A 21,999-nucleotide genomic window follows, 5' to 3' on the forward strand; every position below is an offset into this window, starting at 1 on the left:
TATCATAACATTTGCTATGTATCAAACAGGCGCAAGCGGCGGCTTGTTTGCTAGGACTTGTGATAGAAATCAAGTGTTTTCTCAGAAGCATGTAAGGCGCATTTTAATTACCACAGAAGCACGTCAAGTCTTAGCTATTGCCAAAACGCAGAATAAGACGTTTTTGTATGCAAGCGCTCTTCATGTGAGGAAGCTTTGATGCAAATCATGAACACAGCCTCAAGATTGCTGTAGGAAAGCAAATAGCCACAGTCTACTGGCAGATTAATATTGTAGAGCATTTGAGTTTAAGAGATTTAATGCCCATTGCAATGAAAATGCAACCTATGTGGGGACTAGCTCTTTCAATTAGTCAGCCTACCACTTAGACTTTGGTAAATGTTTAATGTTACTTGAATTGGTGCTATATTAATGCATTTCCATCTTTATGCTGTGGAAGGCTTTGTTTTGAAAATGTTAATAAAGCATTATATTGTTGCATTTTGTTTTGTTTTCTTTCTCAAGATGCAAATAAATGAATTTTGACAGGAAAATAAGTATATATAGTGTTAAATATCAGCACTTTCAAAATCTGCGATTAATCGCGATTAACTTCACAAAACAGTTGCGATTAATAAAACAAAATGTCAGCACTAATTTAATTAATTTATTTATTTTTTTAGCCCAGGACCCTTGTCAAGGGAAACATACAAGTTTAGCAAAGCAAAGCATAACGCGGCAGTCCCATAGACATTCTATGGGCGGTACACTGGCGAGGAGACACATTTTTTTAATGGATGTCTATGGAGGCGGTGCTTCAGTGTGCTAAATAAATTTAATTAATTCTTAATGAATTGACCGCCTGACTGCTAATCTTCAACATGTTTTACACTAAACAATCCTTTTGGAATGAACTATGTGAGGAGTTTACTATGATAAAATTGCTATTTTATAAGATTTGTAAAAATTTTGCTACAGGAAGGTGTTAGTTTCGACTGTCCTCATTCATTTGTATGGTATCTGCAAATAGTGACTTACTGTCGTAACACGGTAAACCGTTAGGCTCGATGGTAACAACGCAGTGGTTGAAATCTCTGTATAGAAGATCTCTGTTCACCCTGATGTTAAAACTCCACGATGGAACTTTGGGCTCTCTAGCGTCATCTGTGGTTGAAACCTAAAATTGCAAGCAACTGGAGGAGAAACATTTTTGCCATCACCTTATTTCACTCATGTCCTTATGTAAATAAATAACAGAAAAATGGTCTAATTCTTGCCAACATTTAGATTTCACCTGAATTTGAAAATTAAATTAAAAATGTAAGCTGTCAGATATTCATTATATTTACATTTCTGCATACATTATTACAGGATAAGAAGTTATTTGCATTTTAATGTGCTACAGAAGATACAGTTGTAGCTTAATTTGCATTGTTTTAATTAATTCGAAAATGCAACCAGATTTGGATTTTGAACATTACATCTGGTTAAATGGATATTTGTTGTGTCGCATTAACATTTAGGTCATGAGCTCATGAGAAACTGTTGATTGTGTGTGTGTGTGTAGGTGTGTGCGTGCTTGCGCGTGTGTGTCTGTGTGGGTTGCCAATAGGTGTCTGCCTGCTAATAAAGATAAGACAGGGCAATGACTTCATGGTTTCTCTTTCTGATCTCTTCACTTCCAGGCACCAATTTTTCTGAGACACTTCACAAAGAAATAGTTATTACTGCAAGCTGAAGATGAACAGCATTGCTTAAGCGTCAATAACATTTTAAAAAATGATGTCTGTAGCCATGCCAAAATGTTAATGAACACATTGAAAATGTAACTGGTATGATATTCATAAATGCATGACAAAGATTCTTTACCAAGACAACAAAAGCTGTTTTCTCAGCTAGATAATTCATAGTATTGCTGGTTTATGAATAGTGGAAAGATAGTAAAGACATTTGGAGAGACTCAGCAGACATCCCTGGCCCTTCACCTCTGTAACTGATTACTGCTGGAAAACAGACATCATGGTGCTCTGCTATGCTTCAGATTCTCTTAAAAAAAAAAGTATTATGCACAACTTTTCACAACATGTTATAACTAGGGCTGTTAATTGATAAAAACATTTAGAATTAGAATTACATTACATGACGATTAATTAATCAGTTTAATTAAAATTAATCGAAGCCCCAAAATAACAATAATTGAATATATAATTATTAAATAATTATGTTTAAATAATTATAAATATAATATATATTATAAATAAAATTCAAATAATTAAAATGCATTTCATTATTGTGGCAGACAAGTAAAGCATTATGTGTGCTATATAAACATTTTTCATAAGCTATATGATAGCATAATAGGAGAAATCAGGGGGCAGATTTAGGCATGGGCAATATGGGCAGCCTCCTGGGGCAGCATCTTGACGGGTGCGGCAATCAAAACCTGACTGCCTCTGCCAGAAAGCTTAAAATGGGCCCAGGTTGGATATTCCAGTAGGACAATGATCCAAAACAAACATCAAAATCAACACAAAAAAATGGTTCTCTGACCACAAAATCAAGGTTCTGCCATGGCCATCCAAGTATCCTGACCTGAACCCCATAGAAAACCTGAGGGGTGAACTGAAGAGGAGAGTCCACTAGTGTAGACCTCTGAATTTGAAGGATCTGGAGAGATTATGTATGGAGGAATGGTCTCAGATCCCTTGCCATGTGTTCTCCAACCTCATTAGGCATTATAGCAGAAGACTCAGAGCTGTTATCTTGGCAAAGGGAGGTTGCACAAAGTATTGAATAAAAGGGTGCCAATAATTGTGCCACATATGAATTTGACAAATATATATATATATATATATATATATATATATATATATATATATATATATATATATATATATATAGGTTTTTTTTTAATTATTTTTTTTATTTATTATTTATTTATTTATTTATTTATTTATTTTTATTATAAAACTTGTGTTGTGTTTGCAATTGTTTGATATGCATTAGAGGATAGATTTTTGTGAATATATTGAATGAAAGCTCAAAAGGATAAACAATAAAGACATATTTTTCACAGACTTATTTGCTCATATTTACAAAGGGTGCCAATATTATTGGCAACAACTGTACATTATACCATTTCTTCTGTCCCTGGAAACATGCAGACTTTAAGTCTCATACTCTAAGGAAGTGGGATTTTCAGTTTTCATGCAGGTCACATCAACACACTGTATTCATTGGTGTGCATTTAAATACTTATGAGTAGGGATGTGCCCGACGCTGAATACCTTATTCGGAGAGGCACGAATAATGACTTTAAAACGAATAATGGATGCATCCAAATAATATAAAAAAATATTTGTATGACTGATTATCCGAAAAGCACAAGGATAAAGCAACATTTTAAACAAACATATCCAAAATTACAATGAATTTATGAATCTGTGCAGCAGATATTTCTAAAGAGTAAACCTTATGAATGAAACAACCCGATCTCATGATAATTCGTACATAATTTACGAGTTGGCTATTTCGTTTAGTCTCGCACGATGTTGTTCGCATAAACTCGTACGACTTCATCACGTGCAAATTCCAGGATGTCTAATGCGGAAGTAAGCGCAAGTTCCGCGCACGAGGCATTAAGGACATACTTATTAATATTATGCCCTTACCCAAACCCCTTATCTAAACTTAACCAATCAGTAGAGTGTGTAAACATGATAGGAAGCTGTTGTGTGTGACAGAAGCAAGTAATTGTGTATTATTAGATGTAATTGTATTAGATGGAAATGATGTCTAGCGACATCATTGGCTGTAGTGAAAGTCGTAGGGATTCAAACGAGTGCAGTTGCACGATATCATACGAATTAGCCAAATTTAGAAAAGTCGTATGAATCCTGAAGCTTTAGCCATGAGAGTGTGTTGGCACGTCTGGAGCTTGTCAAGTGTAACATTAATTAAGATACAACATCATATACACGTTCCACTTCTTGAAATGTCTATGTTAATGTATCACACAATTCACACGTGATTCCCATGTATTTATTTATATCCTAAACCTGAGCGCGGTTAAATTCCTGACATGAAGTGATTTAACGCCGGAGCTTGTCTTTCCATCTCTTAAAGTTGACCACATTTATAATCACATCAGCGATTAAGGCAATTATCTGGTTAAGACTTTATTCCGAAAAAGGTTAAAATGCTCCATAAAGGTTTAAATGTTCCATAGAATAGGCTAAATAATTATGTCCTATCGTAAAAATAACTAAATAATGGTGTCCTATCGTAAAAATTCCTGATAGACTTACGAGACTTTCACCTGTTTGTAAGCTATATTGATTTTATTTTAATTTGTTTTAATGTTTGAATTTGTATTTATTATTCACTGCAAAATGTGTGTTTGACATTTCACATTTTGCTTGACACCTCCTGCCTCCAGAATAATGTTGTTATACATGCAAAGAAAAACGAAAATTCTGTTTCATGCAGATATTAATATCTGAAATACCAGAAGAAACCACAGCATATTCCACAGTTAATGTAGCCTACAAATTCAAGATAGCGCCGAGTATGGCTGCTGCGTTGCGAGCTCTGACACAACATTGTAGTTTTTTGTTTGTTTTGTTTACAATTCTTATGTTTTTTGTTTTGGATGTTGTCTACAACAGACAAACACTTTTGGACATTGGTTCTGCAATTACACACAGTAAACCATATCTCAAATTCCTCGATGCCGACCCGCTGTTTACAAACATGCTAGCGGAGCACTTTGTCTGGGCAGCCCGGCCGCGGAAACGCAAAAGGAAAAGGGGAAACAGAGCCGGCGTTCTCATCAGAGTAAGACGTCGTGCAAATCGACCCCCGCTACCCAGTATTCTACTACTGGCAAATATTCAGTCTCTGGACAACAAGCTCTGTGAGCTGAGAGCGCGGATCTCTTTCCAACAAGAGACAAGGGACTGCTGCATTACCTGCCTTACAGAAACTTGGATGTCTGCAGAGATTCCAGACTCAGCCATCGAACCCGCGGGTTTCTCTGTGCACCGAGCAGACGGAGCGAAAGACCTCTCAGGTAAAAGCATAGGTGGTGGTGTATGTTTTATGATCAACAAATCCTGGTGTGATCAGAGGAATGTACATTCTATCAAGTCTTTCTGCTCTCCTGATCTGGAATTTCTCATGCTTCTGTGCCGACAGTTCTGGCTACCAAGGGAATTCACAGCGGTCATTATCACTGCTGTGTACATCTGCCACAAGCCGGCACAGACCGGGCACTCAAGGAACTGTACGGGATTATAAGCAAGCAGGAAACCGCACACCCTGAGGCCGCGTTCATTGTGACCGGGGACTTTAACAAAACCAATCTCAAATCAGTCGCACCAAAATACCACCAACACATTAGTTTTAACACACGAGGGGACCGGGTTTTGGACCATTGCTACTCTCCCTTCCGGGATGGCTACAAATCCCTCCCCCACCCACCATTTGGCAAATCGGACATCTCTTCCATTCTGCTTCTGCCCGCTTACAGGCAGAAACTGAAACAGGAAGCACCCACCCTCAGAACGATCCAGTGCTGGTCGGACCATACAGACTCTACGCTACAAGACTGTTTTGATCACATGGACTGGAAAATGTTCCGGTCCGCCTCTGATGACGACATCGAGCTTTATGCTGATAGCGTAACGTGTTTCATCAGAAAGTGCGTAGAGGATGACAATACGACCAAAACAATATGGATCTACCTGAACCAGAAACCTTGGATTAATAGCGATGTTCACACGGCACTTGATGCGCGGACCTCTGCTTTTAATTCCGGGAACGCGGAGGAGCATAAACAAAGCCAGTTATGCCCTCCGAAAACAGCAAACAGCAAAACGTCAGTACAGGAACAAGATTGAAGGACAGTTAAACACCACCAACTCTAGAAGCATGTGGCAGGGAATTAACATCATCACGGATTTAAAGGGAATAAAAACTCGTTTCGAGGGAAATAACACCGCCCACACGGAGAGAGCTCTTGCGGCCGAAGCTTCAGAGGTTAGTTCACTCTCCGTCTCTGTAGCGGATGTAACACGATCATTCCGATGGGTGAATATCCTCAAAGCCGCGGGCCCAGACGGCATTCCGGGCCGCGTCATCAGAGCGTGTGCGAACCGACTGGCTGGTGTTTTTACGGACATTTTCAACCTTTCTCTCTCTTTGTCTGTAGTCACCACATGCTTCAAAACATCCACCATTGTGCCTGTTCCAAAGCAATCCAAATCACTTGCTTAAATGACTGGCATCCTTTTGCTCTGACCCCCATCATCAGCAAATGCTTTGAGAGACTAATCAGAGATTACATCTGCTCTGTGCTGTCTCCATCACTGGACCCCTTGCAGTTTGCTTACCGCAACAACCGCTCCACTGATGATGCCATTGCATCCACAATACACACTGCTCTCTCCCACCTGGAAAAAAAAAACACTTATGTGAGAATGTTGTTTGTAGACTACAGCTCAGCATTCAACACCATAGTGCCCTCCAAGCTTTATGTGAAACTCCGGGCTCTGGGCTTAAACAGCTCGCTGTGCAGCTGGATCCTGGACTTCCTGTCAAGCAGACGCCAAGTGGTTAGAATGGGCAGCAACATCTCCTCATCACTGACCCTCAACACTGGAGCCCCTCAGGGCTGTGTTCTCAGCCCACTCCTGTATTCTCTGTACACACATGACTGTGTGGCAACACACAGCTCCAATGCCATCATTAAGTTTGCTGATGATACGATGGTGGTAGGTCTGATCACTGACAATGATGAAACAGCCTACAGAGAGGAGGTGCACACTCTGACACACTAGTGTCAGGAGCACAACCTCTCCCTCAACGTCAGTAAGACAAAGGAGCTTGTGGTGGACTTCAGGAGAAGAGAAAGAGAACACAGCCCCATCACCACCAATGAAGCACCAGTGGAAAGAGTCAGCAGCTTCAAGTTCCTGGGTGTCCACATCACTGAGGAACTCACATGGTCGGTCCACACTAAGGCCGTTGTGAAGAAGGCACATCAGCGCCTCTTCTTCCTGAGATGGCTGAGGAAGTTTGGAATGAACCGCCACATCCTCACACGGTTCTACACCTGCTCTGTAGAGAGCATCCTGACTGGCTGCATCTCCGCCTGGTGCGGCCCACAACCGCAAAGCCCTGCAAAGGGTGGTGCGAACTGCCAGACACATCATCGGAGGTGAGCTTCCCTCCCTCCAGAACATACACCAGGCGGAGTGTGAAAAAAGCTCTGGGGATCATCAGAGACTCCAGCCACCCGAGTCATGGGCTGCTCTCACTGCTACCATCAGGCAGGTGGTATCGCAGCATCAGGACCCGCACCAGCCGACTACATGACAGCTTCTTCCCCCAAGCAATCAGACTTTTGAACTCTTGATCTCTCATGATCAAAATACATCAGCACTGCATTTTATTACTCTTATTATCTCACACCGGACTGTCATAAATTATATTCTCTCTTAACAACACACTGGCAACTTACTATCAGCCGACAGCCTGAATGTCAATACAGTACAATACAAACTATTGTATATTTTATATATACTTTATATACTATTTTTATTGTATAATGTGTATTCTATATTGTGTATATTGTATACTGTACATTGTATGTTATTTTTTTTTTTTTTTTGTATATTGTGTTGTGTGTAAATATGTGTATATTAGATTTTAAATTGTGTTGTGTAAATCTGATGTTTATTGTAAATTGGTATATGTCTCATCACTGTCACGACTACTATGTTGCTCGGAACTGCACCCAAGAATTTCACACACTATTGCACTTGTGTATATGGTTGTGTGACAATAAAAGTGATTTGATTTGATTTGATTTGATTCATCTGGTAAGAAAAAAAAGAATAAAATAATATTTTTTAAATAATAATTGTATAATGATAATTATTATTATTATTATTATTAGGCTATATAATATACAGGCATATACAAGGAATATTTTATTAATAGAAACTATAAATGTAAGAGTAACACTTAAAAATGGGAATTTCCGGTTTAAGCCCCACCCACACCCGGTTCTATCCGAATACAGAGACAAATAATTTTGTCATATGAACAGATACAGATACAAATAAAGATAATGGCTTTGCTACATACCCCTACTTATGAGGTACATGAATTAAACATGCTTTTTTAGTAAAAAGACATCATTTGAAGCAGAATTAGTTAAAAAACAGTAAGCAGAATTCAAAAGCCATAACCTTGGATCACATCTTTTTATGGAGTTTGCTTGGAACTGACTCCAAGTGGCTCTTTGTGGCAGCCACTTTTATAATACATTATGAGTGAATTTCTATATTAATAAGTATGCAATGAAGGTTGCAAAAAGGTAACATGTATTGATGCTTCAAAAGGGTACACAAGCACACCTCAGTAATACATGTGCTCAAAATTATGCCCATAGAGAAGTGGAAGGACACACCTCCCCCTTATTGCGATGGAATAAAATCTGTGATGTTTGTCCAAGTTATTATGGATCGTTTTGCTGAAAGTTTTGCCTTGATCATTTTGTCGTTTGTATGCCCCTGGGCAATGCTTTTGATGTCATTGCAACTTTATATCTAATGCTTTCTATGCATCTTAAACAAAACCAAAAAAACTGCATGACATTTACTCAAATTTGAAAACACCAATACGGTGCTTTACAATCAGTGTAGTTAAGTAGAAGTCTAAAGTGAAGAGGACGTAATCATAAACACGATTGCACTTTTGAAATAAATGTCTTGTTGGGTTTGAATGTCCAGGGCCTTCTGTTTACCTGAATGTAAGGGCCAAACTTTTCTTTTTTTTTTTTTCCTTTCAGTAATATCATGGTGCTTATCACAATAACTGCTATTGACCATTTCAAGAACGTAAACAATAACAAAGGAATTAGAACGCTACTGCGCATGTCTGGCCCTGAAGCATTTCTGGTTGTGGCATATTTAGAACCCAGAACTGTCCAAATAAAATGACTAGCGCATACTTTAGAGTCTAGCTAAAACAGAACAAATGAGATATGTGCAAAAACTGAAAATAAACAGTGAGGTGTCAATACTAGATCCTTTAAATTAGACTCTGAGTCAACACATTTTCTCAAAAAACATCAAACGTTTTCCAAACTTATCCAGATGTGTTGTTGATACTGAGAGCGTGTACACGAGAGAGGCGATGAAATTGTTTCGTAGTGTAGAAGTTCACAATTATTTTCTCAGAGGAGAGATTGGGAATATTGGATCTCTCCTGTTATAATCAATGAAGCAGTTTAATGATAAAAATACTTTTCTTGTCTCTTTCTTCTGGATAAAAGCGTCTGCTAAATGACTTAATGTAAAAGTAAATGCCTTGCAGAGCTTCATTCATTATAATGGGAGCGATAGTCACTTTTAGAGCTCTACCTCACAAACGTACAATTATTTGGCATACATTTCGTTCACCTACCAGGAATAAGATGTGTGCTACAGTTGTTATTACTGCACGTATCCATCCAGCTGTTTCGCTTCACTGAAGCGGTTCATGCGTCCGTTTGTCGTTGCTTTTTCAGAGATCTAAACACTTAAATTTCCATTAGTTCCAGGGATTCAGGAGCATCCAGCCAACGAACAACATGGTCTACATTTTAAAAATGGTATTTTATGACAATCGTGTTAGTGTTAGTAATGCTAATCGTGTTAAAGTCACTATGAATAAACCTCTTTTGTTTTGAATGAGGGTGCGTTCCATTTAGAAATTATCATCCCTATGCCCTAATCTCTTTGAAGACTTTACCATCCACTGTGAGAGCTTTGAAAGGCTAAACGGTGTGGGGTTCAAAAATAAGGGTCATTCAGAACTCATTTTTTAAGCCAATTTTATTAGAAATTCAGTTTGAAGTGATCTTACAGTTTGACTATCATGATTTTTCTCCCTTCAAAGTGCCCTTCGTAGGGTGATTTATCCCGTTTGGAATTCATTCTGAGTTTGACAACTAGCAGGAAATGTTCAAGGAACAAAAAAACATCAGTTCCTTAAACCGCCTTGAAATGGTTATTTTGAACATCATTGTTTGAAAATGTTGTTTAATAGTGGAATACCTGGTGAACATCTACACTACCCCATGGAACAGCAGAGAAAGATCCACCAATCAGAGAACCGCGACCAAGAAAGTCCTCGAAATAATACCGGAAGCGACCACCCACTCCATTGACGCACTCTGAATGACACAAACGAGTCGGTCTCCCTGCACTCTAAAACTAATTATATGTTTGTGGAATCGGAATATTTCGCTATAAACATAAACTTTATTGTTTCTGCACATAGAATCCCAATAGTTTTATATATTTCCATCATTTTATATACAATTACGTCATTCGCAATGCTTCATGGGATTGTATTTCATGCCCTCATGAAAGATGGTAAGTACACAGACTTGCACCTTTGTCTTTTTGTCCGATTTTTAAATGCTTTTTTGCCTTAAAATAAAGTCTGTAATGTTGCGATTTACCTCGGAGTTGGTTGGTTTGGTTCATGCTTTACAACTCTTTAATGGAGGATTTTTTTGAAAAGTCCATGGAAGAAATTAATGGGAAAAATACTTCAGGAACCAGACGGCTGAAAAAGTGGGTGGGCACTGTTGCGCTCTATCGAGGAGACTGGGAAGTGTTTTTTTACTCGTATCTCAGATTTGCTATAACATTCCCGTATTTATCTGCTACAAATTAAAGCAGTTTAGAAAAATACTTCTTATTCTTATATTCATGTCAAGTTTTTTTTTTGTGCTGTTTTTACATCCTATCCAACTACCTGGGTGGCAGTCTTTGTGGGACCAGTTAAAGTGCTTCAGTGAGTATCGTTACAGCCCTGTCTGTCTGGTCAGCCATTATACAGGTATTTCTTTATATTTTCTATATCATATAACTTCCATTTTCCCAAATGAGATAAGGAAAATAAACTTAATCAAAAGAGAAAACAAGTTTATTTTTCTTACCATATTGGCAAACAGTTCTTTGTTGTTTTAAACATAAACCTCACTAAATTTTGTTAGATTTGCAAAAGACTTGATATATTATATAATTGATATATTATATAATTTTGCTTCTCCAGTAAATGTATCTTGTTTAAAGATATTCAATATTTTACTGGAAAACAAGGCAAAAAAATTGACTGTGAATAAAGTGAAGACTTTTTTTTTTTTTTTTTCGGTCTCCTCTTAGTGCTTTAAAGGAATAGTTCACCCAAAAATGAAAATTTGCTGATAATCTACTCACCCTCAGGCCATCCAAGATGTATCTGAGTTTCTTTCTTCATCAAAACAGAATTTAAGATTTTTAGGATTTCATTTCAGGCCTCCTTTAAACAATGCAAGTGAATGTACTCCAAAATGCACATTTAGGTGCATCAAAATAATCCACACGACTCCAGTCGACAAATAAAGTTCTTCTGAACACAAACGATTGATTATTTTTAGAAACAAAACAATACTTATATACTTTTTAACAACAAATGTTCGCTTCCGTACATCTCTGTGACGCGCTCATGAGAGGGATGACATAAGCTCGTTGGTAAAGTCACGCATCACGTGGAGGAGGAGGCAGGAAACGTGTCATTGTTTACAAGAGAAGGAGCCCTTTACAAAATATTCATTGCCTTTGCTGTAGATTTGTATTTGTATAAGTGTATTGTTTGTGTATCCTGGATGCTTAAACCTTCAGAAACCCCAAAGGAAATGCACGCTGGGAAAAATATTATCTTTTCATCGATTGCTTATACATGATCATGAGCGATTGAAGCTCTGGCTTATTGCACTGAACCTGGATATCAGTACACCCCTACATTCTCTCAAATATTGGAGGGTGTGCAGTGAACATTTTACCCCTGAGGATTTCAGACCATCGAAAGAAACAAAGGGTCGATATCTGAATTCATCGGCTGTGCCCGTGCTGTTTTTCCAGTGAACTAAGGTATGAGTAAAAACGTGGTCACTGTCACACCTCCCTCGTGCTCTGCACCTCCCTCAGCGCTCCGCTCCTCATCACCCGATTTCTAATTCACTGCACCTGCACTCAATTCACTCGCTCAACACTGCCTGTATAAATACGTTTGTGAAGCTTCTCTTCTGTGTGATATCACCTGTACCATTGATCTCACTGTGTAAACCCTGTAAATCCTGTGAATCTCAGTAAACACTCTCGCACTTGGTTTCACAAACTACAACTTGTGTGGCTTGAATTCCTGACAGTCACATAGCCTATATATTTCTGCTAAAGAAAAAGCACAAGTAGATAATGCAGCGGCATTGCTCCGAAATAAAGGATGGTTATTCACTGCAGGAATGTTTTTTTATTATTATTATTATTTGGAAATTATTATTATTATTTTTTTATTTTATATTGTTTTTAAATTGTTTTGAACGGCGCTTGGTCTGTGGTCTGTGCAAGTTTCTCTTGTAAACAATGATGCACTTCCTGCCTGCTCCATGTGACACGTGACCTTACCAACGAGCTTACATCATCCCTCACATGAGCGCACGTCACAGAGATGTACGGAAGCGAACGTTTGTAGGTAAAAAGTATATAAGTATTGTTTTGTTTCTAAAAATAATCAATCGTTTGTGTTCAGAAGAACTTTATTTGTCGACTGGAGTCATGTGGATTATTTTGATGCACCCTAAATATTCATTTTGGACCATCAAAAAATGGAGGACATTCACTTGCATTGTTTAAAGGAGGAGGCCTGGAATGGAATCCTAAAAATCTTAAATTCTGTTTTGATGAAGAAAGAAACTCAGATACATCTTGGATGGCCTGAGGGTGAGTAAATTATCAGCAATTTTCATCTCTGTGTGAACTATTCCTTTAACTGACCATTTTCAACACATTTATTTTTAAATGAGCCAATTATAATTATTTTAAATTCTTCTAGCATTTCTCTAAAAAGCTTGACAGTGGTGATGACATCTAACTGTGTGCTAATTTCCAGTAGCTGAGGATGTTTTAAAGTTGGATAGATAAAAAGCCTTGGGTAAATACTGTTAGAAACCTCAACCTTACCATTGATCTGACTGTGAATTAAATTCTGTTCACACCCACTCCCCCCACTGAGCAGACTTCTAAGACGGATTCAACATTACACAGAGGTATATACTGGAAAGACATTCAGGACACTAATCTTCAGAGGTTTTAAAACATCCCTCAACGTCATGCGTGCCCAGATCCCAGACAACAAGCTATACACAAGTCTTGGGGAAAGAGAATCATATTTATCAGTGAGCTAGCAAAAAGGAAATGATATGATGAACCCACACAGTCAGTCAGTGCACTGAGAATACAGAGTGCGGTCTGTAGTATGTGAGCAGGATAGTGATTGTAATAGATAAATGTTGCAGTTGATGTATTCTGGATATAAAGTCCAGGAGAATGGTGGTTGAGCACACTAAGAGCAGTAATTTGTCAATGTTAGTCATTTTCAGTAATATCAGTAATAGCTGATGCCCTGCATTGTTTCTACCTTTCTTACTTCCAATACTTCTGCACCTCTTTCACAATACCCTTTTTTAACTACAGCCTACATCATTTGCCTATGTGTAATGCTCTCTAATAATTCATATTTTACAACCCCAATTCCAAAAAAGTTGGGACAGTATAATAAATGCTAATAAAAACAAAAAGGAGTGATTTGTAAATTGTATTCACCCTTTGCTATATTTAAAGCACTACAACTACACATTATATGATGTCTTTCCTTGTGAATTTCATTGTTTTTTGAAAATGTACAGTAATTTCAAATCAGATGATTGCAACATGCTCCAAAAATTTGGGACAGTCGAGTGTTTACCACTGTGAAACATCAACATTTTTTCTAATAACATTTATTAAGCATTTGGGCACTGAAGACACAAGTTTGTTGAGTTTAAAAAGTTGAATTTTCCCCCAGTCATCCATTGTGTAGGTCTTTAGCTGCACAATTGTATGGGGTCTTCATTGCCATATGGTGTGCTTCATAATGCACCACACATTCTCAACTGGAGACAGGTCAGAACTGCAGGCAGGCCAATCTAGCACCCACACTCTCTGCTTACACAACCATGCACTTGAAATCCGGGCAGTATGTGGTTTGAAGTTATCCTGCTGGAAAATGCAGGGACGTCCCTGGAAAAGACGGGGCTGGATGGCAGTATATGTTGCTCCAAAATATGTACATATCTGTCTGCGTTCATGGTGATCTCACAGATGTGCAAGTTACCCATGCTATGGGCTCTGACACACCCCTGGGCCATACAGACACTGGCTTTTGGACCTGACACTAACAGCTTTGATGGCTCTTTTCCTCTTTGGCCCGGATAACACAATGGCTTTGTTTTTTATTTTTTATTTTTGGGAAATGTAGATTCTTCAGACCAAAAAACACAGTTCCACTGTTCTACTTTCCATCTAAGATGAGACCGAGCCCAGAGAATTCAGCAGTGCTTCTGGACAGTGTTGATGTAGGGATTCTGCTTTGCATAGTAAAGTCTTAACTTGTGTCTGTGGATGCAGCAGCGAGTGGTGTTGACTAAAAAAGGTTTACAAAAGTTATCCCTAGCCCATGTCCATTATATCCATTACAGACAAATGCTGTTTTTTAAGACAGTGATGTCTGAGGGATCAGAGATCATGCGCATTCTGAAGTGGTTTTCGTCTTGCCCTTTACGCACCGAGATTTGACCAGATTCCTTGAATCTTTTAACTATATTGTGCACTATAGAGGGTGAAATGCCCAAAATCCCTCCAATTTATCTTTGGGGAACATTGTTCTCAAAGTGCTGGATTATTTGCTGAAGCATCTGTTGCAAATTGACAAGTCTCAAATGATCCTTGCTTTTGAAGGACTAGTTTTTGGAGGCTCCTTATATACTATAACACGATTGCCTCACCTGATTACCATCTCCTGTTTCACATCGCCTTGTTATTTCAGCAATGAAATTCACAAGGAAAAACATCATATAATGTGTAGTTGTAGTGCTTTCAATAAAGCAAAGGGAGAATATAATTTACAAATCACTCCTTTTTGTTTTTATCAGCATTTTTCATACTGTCCCAACTTTTTCGGAATTGGGGTTGTACTTTAAATTACACACACTGTAGTTTAGATAGTCAAGCATTGTTATCTTGTTTAATATTTCAGTCCAATGGTGAGATGCACATTCTCATATAAAAATAAAACAATTTGTATGCCACAAAATAGTTTAATGTTTTACATACTCTAACCATGTACACACATTATTTATATATATATAAAAAAAAATAAAAAATAAAAGTTTTAAGTAAATACAGTGTTTGTTTTAACATTTATAGACTGGCCCATTAACTTCCATTGTAAATATTTTTCTGTAACTTCAATTTATTTGATTATTTTTTTAATAAATGAGGGAGTCAACATTTTTTATATAATCAACATTGTCACAAATGCGGTCAATTAACTTGTATTGAACCTGGAACATTCTTTTAATATCTTATGTAATTTTGCTTCTCAAGTTAATGTATCTTAATTCAGATGAAATAAATATTTTACTGGGAAATAGTGACAAAGAAAATAATGTTATGTCTAAAAAAATAAAAAATAAAATAAATAAAAGTTAAACAAATGCAAATAAAAAAACAAATCAATAAAATAAAAATCACATTCACACATTATTCTGCAAAGTCTTCAGTTTACTCATGTAACATATTTCTCATATGTGAAGACATTCTGAATTTCTCTTGGTTTTGCTGGCAGCTTTGAAACTTCCCATCACCATGGAAACAACAGAAGTGACCTGGAGGACACCCTATGGAAAATGTATTCCAAACATGGGCTATTCAGGGAAAGAAATTTAAATGGGCATCTTATGGGTAGACTAAACAGCTACCATTCTCGTTGTATGGCAAGAGCTAATAGCATAATGGCAACCATACACGTATTTGCATTATTTTCAAACCTATTTTAATTGACCATTAAGAGCAATTCCTGTCCAATCAGACCTTAGCAACCACTGCTAACCAATGTTACCTTTATTAGGCTGACAACACCTTTCTACAACCATTGCTTTTGAGATTTGTGGAGCCAACCCTAATTGCATTTCCACTGGCAAGTGGGTAGGATAGCTTGGGCACCTGTTATCAGTTAGTTTGAACTGGTTTTAAAAAATAGATGAAACAATACATATTTGTAAAGGAATTTTTAAAGTGCCTGATGTGGCCTTCTGATGTTGTAGCCCATCTGCCTCAAGGTTTGACATTTTGTGCATTCTGAGATGTTATTCTGCTCACTACAATTGTACAGAGTGGTTATCTGAGTTACCGTAGCCTTTCTGTCAGCTCGAACCAATCCATTCTCTGTTGCCCTCTCTCATCAACAAAGCATTTCCATCTGAAGAACTGCCGCTCACTGGATGTTTTTTTGTTTTTGGCACCATTCTGAGTAAACTCTAGAGGCTGCTGTGCGTGAAAGTCCCTAGAAATCAGCAGTTACAGAAATACTCAATAAATACTGAATAAGGTGTACAGTGTTCCTAATAAAGAGCTCAGTGTATTTCATTCTTTATTGAAATTGTTCCTACTGAAATGAAATTAAGACGAAAAACATATGGTTGGTTGTGAATTTTTGAAATAATATATATATATATATATATATATATATATATATATATATATATAATAGGCTTTAGTTTCAGCATAGCCATGAACCATCATTTGCTACTTGCTGTTCTGTTGCAGGAGGAGGGACATTCTCACTCTAGAGAGCATCTGTCTGGCCAAAAATCTGTGTAGTGCAGGATGTGTCATCAAAACATTTTATTTTTATTTTATTTTTTTGCTCTGTTTTCATTAAAGAGAAATTTTGAAAGTTTGAAATTTGTATATCTGTTAAAAGGGAATTTTGTCAACATTTAGGGGTATACTAGCCACAAATTTCTCATTTTCATTTCACTGGGCTCTTTAAGATATAAGAGGCTAAAGCTTTTCACAGAAACCACTTAAGTGTCAAAACCCACTTTGAATATTTAATCTTTTGCTTAACTTACTGGCATTTTCCTAATAAGAACCCTTGTTTCATTTTGTTTTGCCAGATTTGTTTGTTGTATTAATCACACTGTTATCTTTTATTTGATGAACTTAGTAGCACAACACTATATAGCCAATATTTAGTTGTGATTTGCCTCTTTAGGACCATAATATAATTATAAATCACCTTGTTTGAGGCCTAAAGGAATAGTTCACCCAAAAATGAAAATCATCTAATCATTTACTAAACCTAATGCCATCTTTCCTTCCCACACCTATCATATAGCTTCTGAAGATATGGATTTTCCACTTAAGTCTTATGGATTACTTTAATGCTATATTTATGTGCTTTTTGGAGCTTCAAATGTTGCTACCCATTCACTTGCATTGTGAGGACCTACAGAGATAAGATATTCTTCTAAAACTCTTTGTTTGTGTTCAACAGAAGAAAGAAAGTCATACACATCTGGGATGGCATGAGGGTGAGTAAATGATGAGAGAATTTTCATTTTTGGGTGAGCTATTCCTTTAAGTTATTTGTCACCCATCTATCTTGCCTCGACAAAGCACTATCCTATTCAGTTAAATGAGAATCTGACCTTATCTTTCTCAAATATATAATCATGATAAACAGTAGTGTCCAGTCTGACCAACCGCAAAGGTCTCTGGGCAAACAAGATGGGAAAAGTGCACCACTTGTTTAGATGGATGAGGGCAGGAGCTGCTTTACACAAAATGGCTTTCATACATCAATATCTTCACAAGTTGCGTGCCATTCAAGAGTTGTAAAAAATGGAGTTGGAATTGATATATTTATTCTGTGTTGTTTGGACAATGAATCCTGATGGTATCTTCAATGAAACATTTAACATTGGCCTTCAATAAATTTGCTTGACCAGGGCATGACTGATATACCATATTTCCTGCAGAATACAGAATATTTTTGTAGATTCACTTTTGCTAGATTACTTTCAAGGATCTGGCACAAATAAGCAGCAGCTGATGAGTATGATTCTGTTCTGGTAAGATTCTTAATCTCTTTTTATTTCCTGCATGCTAATGATCATATTTATGTATTAAATTACTTTCCCCCAATGGCTTCTGCACAGTCAGGAGCCAGGCAAGTTTATGTCTGTCCCAAGGAATCTTCTTATTGTATTTTTGGTTAAGGTGATTTGAATTAGAGGTTAAGTAATCTACTTTAACCACAGTGTGATCATGAAATAGATTTTCATTCATTTATACACTATATAAAATATCTGAGTGTACGCAGCTAATCAATAATATCAAAAACATATTTGAGTCAAGCTTAACAAGTCGTTTTCTTGGGGTTACACCAAATGACCGGAACAAAATGTGCCTTTTCATAAAAATGACAATATATTGATGTTTAATTATATAAAAAGGTGTCCTCTCTGTTTTATGTTTTTCTTGTCACATGACAACAAAATGGCCAACTTAATATTAGTTACACCACATAAAATGATTTGATGGACAAACGTTTTTCAAATATGAATCATATTTCAAAATAACATTGTTTCCCTGCTTTTTTTAAAAATAAATAGTGAAATATTATTCTGCACTTCTCGTGTCAACATTAATTGTTTTCAAGAATTTCAGCTTTTAATGAGACTTTTTTTTTTTTTTACGTAATTCGGTTACGCCACATTACATTTTTGACTTTAAGCCCCAAAGAAAATATAAAACTTACTTTGATCTCAGAAATTGAAACAGGTCCATCATAGAGGTGTAATCAAGTTATTGTTTTGTGTGAATTATAACAATACAGGAAGACAACATGAATAATATATTGAGATGATTTAAAGATGAAATAAGTAATTATTTTGATGTTAAAATACTTTCTTCTTACTCTTATATAATACCTCTTTTTTTTTCTTTGCTTATTTTCTTTCCCAATTTCTCTCCCATAATTTTTTCTTTGTTATTTTCTAATAGTGATAATTTTTGAGAGATAGTTACTGAAAAATTTGAAGGACCTAATGAAATTCCATCATCACCGATCCTCCACCTAGTCATCTAATGGCTAGACGGAGACCTGGAGTGGCCTTCAAGCCACAGTTTCTCGCACCCACTGTGAAATTTGGTGATGATCTGGGGGTGCTTCAGTAAGGCTGGAATCGGGCAGATTTGTCTTTGTGAAGGATGCATGAATCAAGCCACGTACAAGGTTATCCTGGAAGAAAACTTGCTTCCTTTGTCATGGAATATTGAATAACTTTTTCTCTCTCAGTAAGAAAACTCTCAAAGTCAGGAGTTCCAGATGTCAAAGGTTAGACTTTATTGAGCAAAACAACAATGCCAAGACGCCAGCTGTATTGTCTGATCCTCTCATTCAAAGCTTACTTGTTTATACACTTCTGTTATCACACATTACCTCATAAGCGCACCCCTCCTGTTATCGTAGCCAATAACCGTGCTTCTCCACTCTCCTTGTTCGCCACCATTATTTCACAGACTCGCTGACTTCTTTTTAATGGTGGAATTCTAGCAGTTAGTCTATTTTTAAAAATAACATTTTAAATTCATTTATTATGAAAGTATATATTTTTCATAATACAATAACTTTAACTGTTGTGTGGTAATCTTTAACTATAGTCTGTGCCATTCAGTGCTTTGAAAAATACTCTCTCCCTAGTACTTTTCTGTCATGGCTGAGTGCCCAGGTTTCTCTCAGCAAGGTCACAAAGACCTTACAGTCTCATCCTTATTTTCCTGGATTAAAATAATGCTCAAACTATTCTATATAAGCACTTTTTCTATGTTTGATATATAAAAATATACTATACCTTCTGCTCTGACAATGTTCTCCAACTCTGAGGATTGTTTTTTTTTTTTTTTTTTTCCAGCAGGACAATGCTCCATGCCACACAGCCAGGTCAATCAAGGTGTGGATGGAGGACCACCAGATCAAGACCCTGTCGTGGCCAGCCCAATCTCCAGACCTGAACCTTATTGAAAACCTCTGGAATGTGATCAAGAGGAAAATGTATGACCACAAGCCATCAATCAAAGCTGTTTGATTTTTTACACCAGGAGTGGCATAAATTCACCCAACAGCAATGTGAGAGACTGGTAGAGAGCATGCCAAGATGCATGAAAGCTGTGATTGAAAATCAGGGTTATTCCATCAAATATATATTTCTGAACTCTTCCTAAGTTAAAACAGTAGTATTGTGTTGTTTAAAAATGAATATGAACTTGTTTTCTTTGCATTATTCGAGGTCTGAAAACTCTACTCATCTACACATCTTTTTTGTTATTTTGACCAGTTGTCATTTTCTGCAAATAAATGCTCTAAATGTCAATATTTTTATTTGGAATTTGGGAGAAATGTTGTCAGTACTTTATAGAATAAAACAAAAATGTTCATTTTACTTAATCACATACCTATAAATAGTAAATCCACAGAAACTGATAATTTTGCAGTGGTCTCAAATTTTTTTAGAGCTATATATATATATAATTATTCTAAGGGGTTTCAATGGATTCTGATTAATTAAGAAAGACTCAAAAAGTGATGGTCTAAGAAAAATAGTATAGCATAGAAACATTCTAGTTAATGTTTCAGTTACGTTACATTAATCTGAGTGTCACATGAACATTCTAATAAAATTATTGCCAGAGCTCAGAAGAAGATAATCATTACTTGTCACCTCTCCTTTGTTAGCACCTGTCATAATATATTAAATGGACCAGCAAAACTGTCATCACATTTGTTAGTAACAGGGGACTTGTGGCAATCCCCTATCAAGCCCAAACTGTCATGTTGAAAGGAAACAGTGTGAGGTGTTGGGTGAAAAAATATATATGTGAAATCGAAAGAGTGTGTCTATGAGTGTGTTCGTAGTACATATATGTGTGTGTGCATGTGTTTGAAAACATTCCCTTGACATGAAGTCATGCCGCAGGAGAGGTGAATTTAGCTACCCATAAATAATCTGAAGGGCAACATTTTCCCCATAAGTGCTAACACAATGGGACAGACAGAAAAAAACAGAAAGGTTAGGTTGATATTTCCTCATAGAAGATGGAAGCCACTAGAGATCTTTCAGTTTTAAGTATTAACCTACCAACCTTTAGGTTATTTTGACACTGTTTATGTAATGTGTTTATGACTAAACCTTGTTCAAAGGCTTTTTTGTTAGACATTTTTGTTTCCTTTAGAAAGACTCTCAAGGTTTTTGTTTTTAGTTTACCAGACTTTGAAAAATGATTTTGTGTGAGAAATATATAAGTGTCACAAGCTGTGTGCAATCTTCATGCATTAATCATAATCATCATTTATCAGCAACAATTTTCAAGCAATGACATTGAACAAAAAATTCAAAATAACTCTCACCTGCACTTCTCTGAAATGAAATCTACATCATTTGCCACATTGTTTGCTAAACATATATGTTCACATTAATAACAATTCACTGGTATCATTATAGTGTGTCACATATTCTTATTGTCCCAATTTACATAAGGCGATTCTCAAACAATATTACTTCTCTTACTTATTATTCACACTTTTATATGAGACCTCTATCATCAGAACACAGGCTCTTTACCACCGATGCCACACATGTTGATGTGTGGCATCGGTGATCAGACAAAACTGTTTTGCAGACTTTAAAGAATCCATAGTGACATACTGTATTTCCTTTGAAACAGTAAGTTTGAGCAGGGCATATTGAAAGTGTTGTCCCTATTTTTTAGCCATTAACCTTGAGTTTAAATCACAAACGTGAACTATGATTTGCTACCTACTGTTGCTAGTCAGCTGCTAAAGTTGTGGTTCTTCTGACACTTTCGACTTTGCTTATGTGTCAACTCGTGGCTCTTCAGGACTCATACACCGTTCCTTAGCATCACAAGTGCAAGTTTAATTACACTTGAACAAGCTCGTAAATGTAGTTGATTATGAATGCAAACATTAAAATGTATCATCATACAAGTCATGCACTATAATAAAAGTGTTTTG

The 21,999-nt window shown here is 36.7% G+C and overlaps 1 long non-coding RNA gene across 1 annotated transcript in view; it reads left to right on the forward strand.

Annotated features, from left to right (window-relative positions):
• LOC127456694 (uncharacterized) overlaps positions 1-21,719 on the forward strand; it is a 130,528-nt gene extending 108,809 nt beyond the window's left edge. The window contains exon 3 of the long non-coding RNA XR_007899873.1: positions 19,880-21,719. This is a non-coding gene — a long non-coding RNA (uncharacterized LOC127456694). The remainder of the gene's footprint in view (positions 1-19,879) is intronic.
• Positions 21,720-21,999: the final 280 nt, after the last annotated feature.

The sequence above is a fragment of the Myxocyprinus asiaticus genome, chromosome 19 (assembly GCF_019703515.2).
Source record: "Myxocyprinus asiaticus isolate MX2 ecotype Aquarium Trade chromosome 19, UBuf_Myxa_2, whole genome shotgun sequence".
Classification (NCBI taxonomy): domain Eukaryota; kingdom Metazoa; phylum Chordata; class Actinopteri; order Cypriniformes; family Catostomidae; genus Myxocyprinus; species Myxocyprinus asiaticus.